The 13,459-nt window shown below is 53.1% G+C and overlaps 1 protein-coding gene across 3 annotated transcripts in view; it reads right to left on the bottom strand.

Moving 5' to 3' along the window:
- Window positions 1–13,459, bottom strand: part of LOC118212632 (retinoic acid receptor RXR-alpha-A) — a 114,047-nt gene that overhangs the window by 36,000 nt on the left and 64,588 nt on the right. The window lies entirely within an intron of this gene.

The following is a 13,459-nucleotide window of genomic DNA, read 5'->3' as shown; positions in this document are numbered from 1 at the left end:
TGTGAGGTTTGTGGGAAGAGGGCATTACGTCAAGGTCAATGCGCCCCCCCCCCCACTCAGTAGCATGAACCCACCACCCATCATTCTGTCAGCTGTCACTGTCACAGAAGGGAAGGAAGGGGGGGTTTGAGGACTAAGCAGGTCTGTCAAGCTTGGCTTTCCGACCACGCCCCCCCCACGCCCCCCCCCCCTTGCCTAGGCCCCTCGGCTCTCTGCCCATCATGCACCCAAGGACTGTGGGACAGACGGAGCAGGAGGCGGGGCCATCCAAATCCCACACCCCAACCCCACCTGACGCAACCTGACCTCTCTTCCAGCGCAGGTGTCCAAACCTAGTCCTCATCATCATAAGCAAGGTCGTTTCCACGACAACGTACAATACAGGCGGTAAAATGAATTGAATACGCACTTTTCCATGGAAAATGCTAACAGCCGTTTTCCCAAAAAACGCTAAAAGCTGAAGGCCCAGCGCAGCGCCACGCATGACGACCAGCTGTTACCGCCACACGGCCCGAGCGGGGGAAACGAGCCCTTCAGCCGCGCGGCGGTGGGGAGCAGCGGCAAGCGCCGTCTGGGCTGTCGGCGTCGCTCTCAAGAGCCGTCTGGCACGCTCGAGGGGGAGCGCCGCCAGAGCTCCGCCGCCATTGGCCGACGGCCCCCTCGGCCAATCGCGGGCCTCGCCAAAACACTCGCGGCGGCATCCTGCTCTCCACTCGAGCGCTTCCTGTGTTGGGCCGGCGCGAAAGGAAGCCAGGCTTTCCAAAGCCAAAAAGCTAAAGACGCTCCTGACCGACCTCATTCAGGAATAATGTCACAATGCCATCTATCTGAGTGCTCAGTGCCACCCCCCTACGACGTCTGAAACCGCCCCCGCCTCAACTAAAATCCCCCCCCCCCCCACTCTGACTTTCAGTTCCAGCTGATAAAGCAAGCTGACTCCCGCCCCCCCCCCCCCCCCCCCCCCAGGGCGAGGTTGTTAATCTGTCCTTACGCGAGGTATGATGTAACTACTGTAAAACATCACATGTCCCCCTCCGTAGGGGGTACTGGGCCACATCATGGGAGGTGAGGTCCCATCCAATTACATTACATTTAAGTACATTACATTACATCCCATTGCATTACATTCAAATATATTACATTCCCTCCCGTTGCATTACATTCAAATACATTACATTACATTAAATTACAGTCTCTTGGCAGACACTCTTGTCCAGAGTGACTCTCCAAAAGTAGAGCTCATCAGCCCAGTATGAGTTTCAGAAATACAAAAGTGCAGTATTACCCAGAAGGCACAGAGGTCCCATAATCAATAAGTGTAGTAATCAATAAGTCTAAAAGTTAACCAAGTAAACTAATAATTAGCAGTGTGTACAAAAGCAAATACCACTACAGAACTCTTATCTATTTTTACAGGCCACTAACATCCAAAAATAAATAAAGAGGACGTCTAAAGAGGGTCAGGGGAGCCAGGGAGTGATTTCTGCGGAACCTGGACACCCAGCAAGCTTTCCGGAACATTCCGGGGAATACAAAGGGAACCTGACCAGCTTCAGCAGCTCTACCTGCAGCAGGTAGGATCCGGGCCTGGCTGGGTAACAGGGGATAAGAGCCCAAAGCGTGGCGGAGGGGCTGGGGGGGGGCGTGGCTGAGACCCAGCCGCAGAGCGTCCATCTGCCACAGGAGTAAATTAGGTGGGTTTAGGAAGCGGGACTGTGGGGGGGCGGAGGGAGGGGGTGGGGGGTGGGGACGGCTGTCCAATAGGCACGCTTCTGCGGTCTGATACGCTCTCAAAGGAAGAGGTGAAGCCATTACACCCTTTTAATTCTGTCCTGGGGCAGCGTAGCAGGGGAGGTCTGGCTTTGGAATGATATGACACACACACACACACACATACTGAAAACACACACACACACACACACACTGTCTCTTTTATACACACAGAAGCACAAGCACAAGCATGCACCCAAACACACCCTCCCACCCATCACATGCACGCACAGATCCACACACACACACACACACACACACACAGACACACACACACACACACACAGGCAGATCTCCGTCACCAGTGGGAACTTGCAGACGGGTGATGATCGCACCCGCTGCTCAGGGTCTCCAGGGAAAGACGAGAGAGCGTTTTTAAAAAACGCACCGCCCCCCTCCTCCGTCCGCACGTCCCGGGACCACACACAGCTTCGTGGGACTGCCAACGGCCCAGCGCATGACTAATGTCTGTACTTAAAAAGAAACTGTACTCATTTATTAAACCGAGCTCGCTCTCTCTCTCTCTCTCTCTCTCTCTCTCTCTCTCCCCCCCCTCTCTCTCTCTCTCTCTCTCTCGCTGTCTCTCTCTCACCCTCTCTCTCTCTCTAACCCTCTCTCTCTCTCTCTCTCTCTCTCTCTCTAACCCTCTCTCTCTCTCTCTCTCTCTCTAGCCCTCTCTCTCTCTCTCAAAATGCAGTTGGGAAAGCTGTTTCCCTCAAACGGCTCCACAGACCGTCTCCCGTCTCCTCCCGCCAAACGCTCGCCAAGAAGCGAAGGGTTAAAAAAAATTCCACGCTGCTGCAAATTCCGGGATGATTCAATCCCAGGATTCCTGGAGGCAGGTCCTCGCGGATGGTGAGCAGGATGGCAGCGAGAGGTGCTTCAAAATCCTAAAATTCTAAAATCCTCCCCCCCCCACCCCCCACCTTCGGAATGACTGACCCACCCACCGAGCCACACCCACCCCACGTACGGCACACATTCCAGTAGCCACTCCCCCCTCGGCGGCGCGGTTACAAGCGGAGGATCGTCTCATCGTCGCCCGGGGCGACAGGTGTAATTTCCACTTTCTGAAACGGCAAAACAACCCGAGGATCTCTGAAAGGGCGCCTACCGTACCCTGGAAATGGAACCGGGGAAAGAGTCCGGCTGGACGTGACAAGAACCTGCCGAACGGCCCGGGGTGATCCACCCGGGGGTGGGGGGGGGGGGGGGGGGAGAGAGACTGAGAGAGAGAGAGAGAGAGAGAGAGAGAGAGATATACTGTGCACGCTAGCCAATCGAAGACGGGGGAATTTCGCCCGTTGACGCAGAGTTATCTTAACTCGGCCTTTCGAAACGAAACGCCTGACATCACAGGAAGGAGATTACGGTGTGGGTTCAGTGAGGAAGCGGACGTGAGCTCAGGTGTTTGGGCCCGAGCCTTTATCTGAGCGCTCGCCGCACCACCCCCAACCCCCCCCAAAGCCTTAATCGCGCCTCCGCCTTCACCTCCGCTTGGAATCTGGCCATCGAGCTGCTCTCGGGAGCGATTAGATGAATACTCGAACCCCTAGCCCCACGCGATTCTGCGGGTCCTGTGCCAGCACTCACAGTCTAAACCCCTCTCACGTTCTCCCGCTGCCTGTTCGCTGTGATTCTGTCTCTGGATAAAAGCACTCACAGAGCTAAACGCAATGTAAGCAATGCTCACTGTAAATATCAGCTGACTGTAGTGAGATAAGCAATCGCTCACGCTTTGAGAAAGGAAAACAGTGTGGCGATGATATCAATCACAGCACTGATATCGCTACATTCAGGATGTTTTATGGACACTGTTTTTTTATATGGAGCTCTCCATGGCATTGAGCACGCGGATGGAAAGCATGCTAACGCTCTCTTTTGAGGGCTCTACGCTAGCGTTCTTTTTAATTTTTTCGAGGAGCGCACGTGCTCCTGAGCTGAAAAGCTGAAGAGCATGCTAATGCATCCCCATTAGGGGATGTGCTCATTTAGATGTGCTAAATCATTTTTCCAGTTAGCTCACGTCAAATTTCAGGAGCCAATGCTCCTAAAATGGAGCATTACAGAGCCCTAACATTTCTCCTTTTGATAAAAATAAAAATAGTATTTTTTTAAAAGTATTTTTTTAATGTGCAAAAGCACTAATCCTCCTCTCTTTCCATCAGTCTGTCCATCTGTCTGTCCGTCTGTCTCTGTCGGCCTGTCTGTTTGTCTTTCTGTCTGACTGCCCGTCCGTCCGTCCATCTGCAGTACCTGCAAACAGGAGAGGAAAAGGCGCTCTCTCATTTAGAGATCTCTCCCCACCCTTCACCTGAGACAGATTCTGCTCCTGTTCCACAGGAAACGACCCGACCTCCCGTCCCACTAGAGAGATAACCGCGGTGCAGACACCGCGGCCACGCGGTCACCACCGCCAGCCGTAACTCCCACCGGCCACGCGCAGGCCGCGCTTCTACTGAAATCTCCCCTTCCCAGGAACCACCGCTGCGCTAGCCTCGCTTCTGCGGCGAGCCAAGCGAGCTCAGTCGAACAGCCGTGCGAGGCACACGGCCTGCGGAAGGAGGTAAAACAGGAACAGAAGTAACGGACGACGCCGACGTCGGCTGAGCGGTACCGCGGTAGGCTGAATTACACCGGAGCGTAATGAAAGGCTAATTAAGGCATTGTGCTCAAGGTCTTTCTCCCCGTCCAGCCTTCTCCAGGTTTTTGCAGGGAGAGAGCAGCTGCTCGGCTCACAGATGAAGCTTCAGGAGAGGCCTGGTCCACACCGACCTCCGCGGTTTGTTCGTTTCTCTAAATAAAAAAATAAAAAACACGGACTACGTCTGAAAATACGGAACTGTCGTGCCTGTGAACGGCCAGACTCCAAAACGCCGCCATTCCCTCCCGAAACAACCCGTTCTCTAACCAAGCCTGCGAATCTTTGTTCTGAAGAGCATGTGACCGGCCCCTTCAAAACGACTCCAGGAGAGACTTAAAAAGACAGCCGTCCCTGCAAAGACAGACTGACAGAATTACGGAACCAAAGTTAGACCTGCTCTTTCTCTAAACGCGCGGAAAGGAATGAGATCCTGTGGAAGGTTCTGGCGGGGCGCTGAGTCCCGTGTTTGGGCTCTGAGGATGTAAGGACAGAGGGGGGCGGTTGGGGGGCGCCCCGGCCCGGCGCTGGTGGGGCCGAAACGAGCCCCTGTCCTCACGCTGGCCTGAGTGGGAGGGAACGCCTGGTCAGCGCTGTGGGACCAGTTTACAGGAAACTGAGCACTTTATGGGTGCTTTGTGTGTGTGTGTGTGTGTGTTTGAGTGAGAGAGAGAGAGTGTGTGTGTGTGTGTGTGTGTGTGAGTGAGAGAGAGAGAGAGTGTGTGTGTGTGTGTGTGTGAGAGAGAGTGTGTGTGGGTGTGTGTGATAGTGTGTGTGTGAGTGTGTGTGTGTGAATATGTGCACTGCTGTGTATGACTCTGTGTGTGACTCTGTGCAGTAGATGTGTGTATTGCTGGTTTTGACTCTGTGCAGTAGATGTGTGTATTGCTGGTTTTGACTCTGTGCAGTAGATGTGTGTATTGCTGGTTTTGACTCTGTGCAGTAGATGTGTGTATTGCTGGTTTTGACTCTGTGCAGTAGATGTGTGTGTTGCTGGTTTTGACTCTGTGCAGTAGATGTGTGTGTTGCTGGTTTTGACTCTGTGCAGTAGATGTGTGTACTGCTGGTTTTGACTCTGTGCAGTAGATGTGTGTATTGCTGGTTTTGACTCTGTGCAGTAGATGTGTGTATTGCTGGTTTTGTCAGCTCTAAATTAGGCTCTTGCTCCCCCTGCATTCCCCAGTGATTCAGAGCTTTTCTGAGTCAGATTCCCTCCCATAATCCCCTCTGGTTCCAGCCACTGCCTGGCACCCTCTCATACACTACTGCACCAGGCACCACTCTGCCTGTGGGCACAGGGAACACACACGCATGCACACACACACACAGACATACGCACACATGCACACATAACACACACGCACACACACGCATGCACACACATGCGCACACACACACACAGACATACGCACACATGCACACATAACACACACGCACACACAGACATATGCACACATAACACACACACACACATACACGCACAAACACACACACGCACACACATGCACACACACACACACACACACACACACACACACACGTGCACGCTCACACACGCCCACCTGCCTAAACTGTTTTCAGTTTGTTTCTTGGCTGCTTGTTTTGCGCTGAGCCCAGGAGTAAGTAGGGATGCGTCAGTGCCAAATTCAGCATCCATGTTCAAGTGCAGTCTGGGCTACGCGATATAAATCAGGCCATAAAACCCACAGACCAAGTGGCTCCAAATCCGAGCTCTGTCAGCCGTAGCTAACGCTGTCCGTTTCTGACCGTGCGGGCGTCTCTGTTCCGTCTGCCGTTTGAGCTGAAAGCAGCCCTGACCCCTGACCCCTCGCCGCCAGGAGGACCAGCTTCTGTGAGACGGCATAGCGGGAAAGGTCCCAGACACTGGCTACGAGAAACCCAGCAGGTGAGTGGGAAGAACGATGTGGCCCCAGACATCCGCATTCTCTTTCCTCAGTGCCTGTGCTCTGTGACATCACAATAGCAGCGCAGTGACATTCCACTCGCAGCTGGGTCACATCGCAGTAGCATCACAGTTTTTTCTGTGCGACATCACAACGGCATAGCGACTGTCACCAAGTAGATTTTTTTTTTTTCCATCTCATCGCCACAGATCAATCGAAGGAGACACAGTTTGTGCCATTTGGACGCTGTGAGGGTGTGAACCGACAGAGCTAAAAATGCGACCGTCTTCAGGACATTAAATTTATTTCGGCACACAGCAATGTCACAGAACAACTCCGGAGGGGTTTTTTTTTTTTTTTTGCGGGGAGGGGGGGGGCGAAGGTGTTTAGCGAAGATTAGGTTTGCCGAGCTGAACCCTCGTCCCAGGCGATGTAGATTACACTTGACACGTAATTTCATTTAGACAGCTGCGCGCGCGCCGAGCCACTTCAGGTTAAGTACCCAGCTCAAGGGGAAACAGACGCCGAGTCCCGGCAGAGAGGGGAACACGGAGGCCCCCCCGCTCAGGGGGCCCGGCTCTCCGCCCCGCCACGCCCCTCCCCTCCGCGCCGACGCCCGGCTTCCCGAAACGCGGCGGCGGCGGGACCTCGCTCAGGATGTTGGATGTCACGCTTGTCCTCGAACGGCCATAAGTCCCTGACGTTCGGTCAGTCACATGGGCGTCTTTTTAGTTTCTTTCTTTTTTTTTTTTTTTTTTTTTTTTACAAAGGCCAATCAGCTGGCAGCCTTCATTCCACTGACATGCCTGCTCCCGTTGCCCGTAACAACCCAAATACCTGTACAGGGCAAGGGTTCCACAGACAGGAGAATACCTGTGTAGGGTGGTTTTCACAGACAGGAGAATACCTGTGTAGGGCATGGTTTTCACAGACAGGAGAATACCTGTGTAGGGCATGGTTTTCACAGACAGGAGAATACCTGTGTAGGGCATGGTTTTCACAGACAGGAGAACACCTGTGCAGGGTGGCTTTCACAGACAGGAGAACACCTGTGCAGGGTGTTTTTCACAGACAGGTAGACAGTGTAATATATTGCAATATTTATTTGCCAATACATTTGCCAGTATATTGCAAAGTATTCCAATAGTTGATCATTTATTAATTCCAATATATTTGGAAACATGTTCCATTCCTGCAAGCAGCAAAAATCAGTAACCATGGCACCTGCTGTCCCAGACTGTTCTGTGGGGTTGGGGGTGGGTGGGTACTGGCTGTACAGCAGCAGGATAGCAGCTGCAGATTCCACTGCCCCTCCCACCCCCCCCCCCCCCCCACCCCCCCTCATAAGCTCCCTGATACACGCAGTGCTACTGTCACAGGGGGGGCTGCTACATTATTAACACCACTCTCCTGGAGAGGGGCTGAAACTCTGAGCAGATTCCATTACCCCCCCTTCCCCCCCACCTCCTCCCCCCCGCCTACCGCACAGCTCTATTATTCATCAGTACAAGCGCCACTGAGGATATTTGGATGAAGTGGCAACTGAGGCTTCCCCCGGGGGGGGGGGGGGGGGGAGCCTGAGCTAAACTGCCAAAACCTGCTGCCTGGCGGAGAATCCCGCGTGCAGAACTACAGGCAAAACCGTGACAACACAGGAGATTCCCGCGTGCAGAACTACAGGCAAAACCGCGACAACACAGGAGAATCCCGCGTGCAGAACTACAGGCAAAACCGCGACAACACAGGAGAATCCCGCGTGCAGAACTACAGGCAAAACCGCGACAACACAGGAGAATCCCGCGTGCAGAACTACAGGCAAAACTGAGACAACACAGGAGAATCCCGCGTGCAGAACTACAGGCAAAACCGCGACAACACAGGAGAATCCCGCGTGCAGAACTACAGGCAAAACCGCGACAACACCGGAGAATCCCGCGTGCAGAACTACAGGCAAAACCGCGACAACACAGGAGAATCCCGCGTGCAGAACTACAGGCAAAACTGAGACAACACAGGAGAATCCCGCGTGCAGAACTACAGGCAAAACTGAGACAACACAGGAGAATCCCGCGTGCAGAACTACAGGCAAAACCGCGACAACACAGGCCCTCCCAGTCAGCTACTGTCACTGACGTTGTGACGGTAACATAACCAGACACGGTGCTCCCTTTGCGCTTTCAAACGCAAGTTTCCTCTGAATCACATGACCAGGTTTAGCCAATCACATTGCTCACCCACGCATCCCCCCCCCCCTCCATTTCCCATCATGCTAATTTCAAACTTGACATAAGTGTGCTAAAGGCTCTCCAGGGCTCTGGGCCTTCAGCAGGGACAGTGCCGACAGGTCGCCGCGGCGACCTCAAGGGCAGCCCCGTCACTCTGGAAGTGACGTTTCCAACGGTGACGGTAAGTGCTGCAGAAATGGCGTAAATCATTCACGCGTTAGGGGTGGTAATATGACGATGAAACTCGTGTTTCCACGCAGACGGTTCCCCTTGCATGCTGCGTGCCTGAATCCACATCGTGCGAGTAAGTATTTATTCATAAAGATATCTGTTAGAACATATTCATAAACACGTCTGCTTTTCACGCCCACGGAAGGCCAGCTCTTGCCGGGGTGAAACGGACATGATTACCATTTCTCCGCGAGGTGCCGTGTTCTTTTCCTCACACTGCAGGTAAAAATAAACAGACAGAGAACATCCAGGAGACCTCTGGAGCCCCTGAATGAATTCAGGTGCGCAACCGTTGCTTATGAAAATATGTCCAGCGTGGGACTGGGCTGCGAGCTCCACTCCACGCTTCCCCACAGATATGGAATGCTTGGCAGGAGGCATGACATTGTGTGCATTCAAAATATTTATTTTACTTTTATTATTATTACACTTAGTATTACTGATAAAACGAACGCGCTGTTTATTATTGCGACGGCCGGATGAATTGGACGGCCAGCTCGTTAATTGAGGACATTTTTTTTCTCTCCTCCTTTGTGTAAACAGGCTAATCTCGTCCGCGCAGTTTAACTGCTCTGTGTACACGCGGCCGTCCCGCCGTGTTTACACGAACGCCAGGAGCAGCGGACGGACGGTCTCCGAACGGGACGTCCCGGCCGAGAGAGGGGAGCGCGGCTACGGGAAAGAGCCCCCCCCCGGCCCCAGCCCCGCCCCCACCCCCACCCCCCCATCCTGCTTTCACAGTGAGCATAACGTTTGGCTCCGCTGGGCGTCAGTGATTTAGGGAGCGGTAGCGGGGAGCGAGGGGAACGGGGGGGGGGGGGGGGATGAATCACCCCCTGGGGTGCGAGGGTCAGGCTCAAGGGGGTGTCATTTTGCGGGAGCGTGCAGCAAGTCAGGGTGGGGGGGAGGGGGCGGGGGGCGGGGGTCCGGGTGGCCAGAACTTTGCGCCAGCAGATTTTCACTTAAGCTGGACACACACACACACACACACACACGCACACACACGTGCACACACACACACACGTGCACACACACACACCACACACACACCACACACACACACGCACACACACGCACACACACACACACACACACACACGCACACGCACACACACACACACACACACACACACACACACACAGCACACACACGCACACACACACACACACACACACACACACACACACAGCACACACACACGTGCACGCACACAGACACGCCTCTGAAGAACAGCTATTATACCTACCGCTAAGTGGTTTGTGTTGACGTAACCTCTGGCCATTACATATTAACTGGAAGATAACGACTTTCACTGAAGCCTTAATTCTTTTGGCAATGTATTAACTGTATGCAGTGTCCTGGTTTCTTTCACACTGTTTATTTTTGCTTCGTTTTGTTTGGAAGGAACCCATTTACATATAAATGACTCAGTGACACTAATGTTACTGAAAAGCATGCGGGATGCTGTGTCCTGCTGGTAAATCAGAAGGCGAGATTAAGATTAAAATCACAGTTATACTCCTGCCAATCTTTCAGCGAGAGCCAGCAGGCCCTCGTGTGATCCAGAGAAAAGATTCGCGAAAAGATTCGCGAAGAAAAAGACACCGTCGCCAGCACGCTTCGGGCTTTCCAGTAACCGCTGCCAAAACATTCAGCTTTGATTTCTTTTTGTCACGGTGCGCGAAGTTTTCATTTCATTTTACAACTTTCTCGTCTTCCAAATGACCAAGTAATCAATTTTCTAAACATAATTACGCAAACACATTAAAACACAAACGCACACGTACACCAGTGCATGTTTTAGTCGGGGGAAACTTTTAGAATTTAGAACAAATAATATGAAAGCATCTGCAATAATACATTTTCAAAAAATATATTTAATAAAAAATAAAAATAAATGGAAAATAAGCGACGTGTGTTTTGGTGTCGGTACGTTAGCGGTGCGATGAGATTTAGCGCAGAGCGGTGCGGAGAGAGCCCAGAGGAACACCCGCTTGTTAGGAGCCCAATTATCCTGTCGCTGGACGGCGGCTTTTCCCCAGCAGCGCGTTAAAGGCAGCAGCCGCATCCGTCACGCGCTCGCACCGCAGATTAAAGCGGACGTGCATCTCCAACGCAGCGCCTCGCGCGCGTTCAAAAAAAAAAAAAAAACGAATTTCTCTTTCTCTCCTCCAGCGGGCTCGGACAATAAAAGGGGGCTGATTACGGCGCGGCCGGGGGGGGGAAACGGAGCCCAAACAAGCCGCGGCGCGGCCTTAATCACGAGCCGGGCAGCCGTCCCCGTCGCCCGTCCCGCGGGAGGATGATCATTAGGAGCCGGGCGGGCGCGGCGCCGACCCGCGCGGGAGGAAGATTGCAGGCGCTGATGAAGTCTATTCACCGGATCGCGGGGCTTTCATTTCGGTGACAGCGGTGGCCAGCGATGAGTCAGCCCTCCCGCCAACCGCCAGCGCCTCCACTCGGGACTTCTCGCTACAAGCTGCCGTCCGAAAAAAAAAAAATATATATATATATATATTTTTGCGCAAACCGGATAACCTGTTTGGTTTCTGATAGCGGAGAGCAGTCTCTAAGCGCCAGGGATCTCCGCGTTCTCATGCTAAGCAGCTACCGTGGCGTGCGCTGCACGCGGCCTCGTTGCTGTGGCGACAGTGTTCCGTACGTACAGTACAACGTTTACTTCGGTGTTGCGAGGACATTTGGTTCATTGGTAAAACCGGTGAAGTAATTGGTAACCATTGCTGCTGTATATTACAAAAGACGGCCTAACCCTGTCTCAGGAGATCTACCATCCCATGGGTTCTCATTTCAACCCTAATTTGGCACACCTGATTCCACTAATTAGAAACTCAATCAGATCCCTTGCTGTTGAATGGAGGTGTGCTTTGTCAGGGATGGAGAGAATGCCTACGGGACAGTGGAACTCCAGGAGCTGGATTAGGCAGCCCTGCTGTGTTGCAGGCGTCCAAGTGAGCACAGACCAAGCCAAATAATAGACACGCCCACAACGGAGGCGGTGGGGGAGGGACTTCCAAAAAGCACCTTGAGAAGCAGGTAGGTGCTTTCAGGGAGTTTCAGCACATCACTGTACAATTCAAAAAACCTTATAACATCCATGACGCTAAGAATGCGGGCAAACTGGCTGCTGTAATTATCCCAGCAGAAACGGGTATCCCAGCATAAACTGCAGCGCCTGTGTGTGGGCCTACGTTTGCGTGTCGAAAACAGTCCTCAAAGCACGCTAGTCAGCCCTTGCGGAAAGCTTACGGTATTTTTCTCAAATTCGCCATTCTTCAAAGGCGAAACTGAGGCGACCGAGCCTAGCTGCAGCTCGTTAGCTAAACAGATTCATTCATGAACTGCTCGCCTCCAGTGAAGGCCACTCCGCGGGAGCGATGCGTTCATACAGTGCGAAGCAGCGCGAACGGCCGTCGTTGAGTATCAGTGCGAGGGGGTTTGTGTGAGTCTGCAGCCCGCCCAGCCCTGAACCGGCACGCTGCGAGACGATTGGTGGGCAGAACGAGGCCTGCTAGCTCTCGCTACGAGGCCCAGCGGCATTCAAAATATTTAACCAATCGACTGCGAAACAAGAAAACTCAAACATCTCTGCCCGGCGACCAGTGACTCTTCCAGAATGTAGTAAAACCGCACGATTTTTTAGTGGAGTCGACGCATCATTTTGCGTTCGTTCCGTTTGTCCCTAAGGAACGGCACATCGGCCAATCGATGGCGAGCTCACGCTCGACGGGCGAATCGCGCGCGGCCCAAACGCTAGCCGCGGTGATTGATGGTACGATGATTAGGACGGGCGAAAGAGACCGGCTAGCCCACGGATGGCAGCAGGTTCAGGAATTTGTCGCTTGGATTGACTGCGCGTGTGGGCTGCTCCGGGACGGGGGCTATTTTGGGGAGGGAATACAGCGTACTTGGGGGGGGGGGGGGGGGGGGGGGGGGGAGGGCCTGCAGGCTGGAGTTAATCATGGCAGCGCTGAGAAGGGTTTCTCTTCCCTGCCTCGTGGTGTAAAATGTGGTTATCATAGCAGGCAGGCGTAAGCATGTGTGAGTGTCTGTGTGTGCGAGTGTGTGTGTGTGTGTGTGTGTGCGTGTGTCTGTGGTGTGTGTGTGTGAGTGTGTGTGTGTGTCTGTGGTGTGTGTGTGAGTGTGTGTGTGGAGGCAGAGGTTTAGTAGTAGAACAGCCTCTAAAAGGTGTCATTTCTTTTGTGCGTTCCCAGAGAAATGTTTATACGTGATTTAGGACAAAAAAACACCCTCTCAAATTGCTGCCGGAGGAAGAAAAGGCTGTTTCCATTTTGACTGTTCAAAAAAAAAGAAAAAAAAAGAAGAAAGAGACAGGACAGGGACCCATTACTGACCACAGAATGTGCCTTTGAGATCGCTTTTCTGTTCCTATTTTCAGATATTACTCCTCTGTTTGCTGGACTGCATTTACTCAAAACCCTCTCTAATGGGACACAAATGTCTGTCTCTTCAGAAACTTGGCCCAGTGTTAAAGAAATGTGGCCTGTGTCACCCCCCCCCCACACACCCCCCTGCCTGTGTCACCACAACCCCCCCTCCTCGGGGGGAAAGAGAGGCTACAAGAAGGGGTGGGGGGGGGGGGTGGGGGGGGTCGAGGGGGGGCACTCTGAGAATCTGTCTGTATGGCAGGGCTCAGGAACATATGCAA

Source organism: Anguilla anguilla, chromosome 14 (genome assembly GCF_013347855.1).
Source record: "Anguilla anguilla isolate fAngAng1 chromosome 14, fAngAng1.pri, whole genome shotgun sequence".
NCBI lineage: Eukaryota > Metazoa > Chordata > Actinopteri > Anguilliformes > Anguillidae > Anguilla > Anguilla anguilla.
This window is presented reverse-complemented; position numbering and strand designations above follow the sequence as displayed.